This window comes from Capra hircus (genome assembly GCF_001704415.2).
Source record: "Capra hircus breed San Clemente chromosome X unlocalized genomic scaffold, ASM170441v1, whole genome shotgun sequence".
NCBI lineage: Eukaryota > Metazoa > Chordata > Mammalia > Artiodactyla > Bovidae > Capra > Capra hircus.
In genome coordinates this window covers 40,943,158-40,945,692 of record NW_017189516.1, presented here as the reverse complement: position 1 = coordinate 40,945,692, position 2,535 = coordinate 40,943,158, and the positions used below count along the sequence as shown (strand labels likewise).

Genomic DNA, 2,535 nt, shown 5'->3' with positions numbered 1-2,535 from the left:
AGACAGTGCAAATATTGCCCATGTTCTTTCATTCAATGAAGTCTAAGATTACTCAATAATACTTGACTATTCATCATTCCCGTAATAAGTGGAACCCCCCACCTTCTAAACTCAGTCTACTGTGCCCTTCTGGGTTGCCCTTCATGGGCATTCTCCCAGTTCTTTACATGTAGAATAGAACGGACTCCTTCTTTTTCTTCTCTCTGAGATGAAATTGGGAATTTGACATCTGAGTCCTAGTATCTGTCCACATCACTATGCTACCTTGCTTTAAGTCAGTAAGAAAATATGCCACCAAATTTGTAGTTTTTATTAGTCTCTTTGGGGACACTGGGGAAAGTGCCTAAAAAAAAAAATCTAGATGATCTTTCACATAGGCATTTCTCAGTATTTCTAACTTTAAAATCATCTTGACCCAGATTTCTCTATAGCTCTGGTTGTGTTTTCAAGACCATTCAGGGCTCCTGCCTCATTTATCATGCCACTTTCTACCTAAGTTCTTGGGATAAGTCAGTCATGATGAAAATACACAATTAGCTTAGCATTTTATCTAACTTGTTGCTAGGTACCTTTGGTCAACCCTGAGAAAGTAGCCCTAAATATCACTTGATTATGTAGTTGTGTTGTGTTGTGTTACTCGCTTAGTTGTGTCTGGCTCTTTGCAACCCCATAGACTGTAGCCCTCCAGGCTCCTCTGTTCGTGAGATTTCCCAGGCAAGAATACTGGAGTGGGTTGCCATTTCCTTCTCCAGGGGATTTTCCCAGCCCCAGGATCGAACCCACATCTCCTGCATTGCAGGCAGATTCTTTACCATATGAACTACCAGGGAAAATATAGTAAATATATAGAAAATATAGTACTGCCCGTAAAAGGCCTATTGATCTACCCGTAAAAACAAAAGGCTAGATTCAATTCCAGATTCCTAAAAAATAGATTCTATGGAGGGTTTTTTTCTTATTTTTTTAGTTTTCTGCCCCGTATTAAATTTCACAAATATCCAACTAAGGAGGGTTTCAATCAGTGCATCATACTGAAATGGTCTTAAGAATCCTTCTTTAGGTATTTATGACTCCCTCTGAAGTTCCCTCTTCAAATCAGCCCCTCAAATTTCTCGCCTTCTCTGTTATCTGGACCCCTCCAAGCTCACCTCCATTGTCTGTGCACAGTTCTTCTCAGTTAAGCCTTGATCTGCACACAGGTTATACTCTGACATGCGTCTACTCGTGGGAGCTTTGGGTCCTTTTCTGTTCTGACTGATTTTCTTGTGAGCCATTTTTTTTTTAATATTTAGTTATTCATATGGCTGTATCAGGTCTTAGTTGCAGCGTGAGAACTCTTAGTTGTGGCATGTGGGAATCTAGTTCCCTGACCAGGGATTGAACCCAGGCCCCTGCATTGGGAATACAGAGTCTTAGCCACTGGACCACCAGGGAAGTCCCATGAGCTGTTTCCTTTTCCCTCTTCCCATCCTCACCTCCACAACTTTGGTAAAGAAAAAATTAAAATAATAATAAAAATAAGAAGCCTTTCTTGGCTTTTGCTTATTGCTAGCACAAGGTTCTGTTTAATTCAACAAATGTGTGTGGACTGCCTAATGAATATTATGGATGGCATAATCAGAATTACAAGGTATTCTTAAAACATTGTTAAGCTCTTCAGATATTTTAGTGTGAGCTGCTTGCTTCAATTCAAATTCACACAGAGGCTGCTCTTGAAAAATTTCCCACAAGCCCAGGGAACACTCCTCAGATTTACAGCAATGAAAACATAAAGGAAGCCACTCACTTAGGGGCGACCAAGCTGTAGAGGAGTGATGAATGCCAAGCCAGGTTGCCAGAAACTGATTTATAAACCAGAATGCTGATTCATCAAATGAAATGGGAGATGAATCTGGTAAGATAACTGGCATCAATCATTTGAACAGGGCACACTCCCTATTAATGAATAAGTCCATTGAAGAGACTAAATTGCAGATCTGAAGGCTTCTTGAGACAAGTAATTAGAAAGAAGAGGAAGGAATGTTAAGGGGCATTCTTTTAAACTCAGGTTGCTCAGACACTGTGTTCCTCCCAATCCTGAGGGTTTTATGATCTGAAAAATCTGGCAGCTGACACTGCCAGTTCTTACCTTTCAGGTGGTTTTTGTCCCTTCCTCATTCAGGCCACCACCCTTGTCTTGAGACAACAAAGTCCCAATACTGTTAGAAAGATTTAGGTTAGAGCTTACTTTGCATTCATGATACTTCGTCTCTTCTGCTTTTAGGAGACAAACTAGAGAATTCAGTACAAACATCTGGGGAGCACCTTAAACTCATTTGCCACCTTTTAAAAAATCTATTTTATTGAAGTATAGTTGATTTCCATTGTTGTGTCAGTTTCTGGCACACATCAAAGTGATTTGTTATATATAACAGTTTGCATCTACTAATCCCAGATTCCCACTCCATCCTTCTTCCAAGCCCCCTCACATTTGGCAAACATGAGTCTGTTCTCTAGGTCTGTGATTCTGTTTCTGTTTCGTAGATAGGTTCATTT

General features: G+C 40.1%; 1 non-coding gene across 1 annotated transcript; it reads right to left on the bottom strand.

Moving 5' to 3' along the window:
• Positions 1-1,362: 1,362 nt before the first annotated feature.
• TRNAG-CCC lies at positions 1,363-1,434 on the bottom strand. Its single transcript has one exon. It is a non-coding gene; the product is annotated as a tRNA-Gly (tRNA).
• Positions 1,435-2,535: the final 1,101 nt, after the last annotated feature.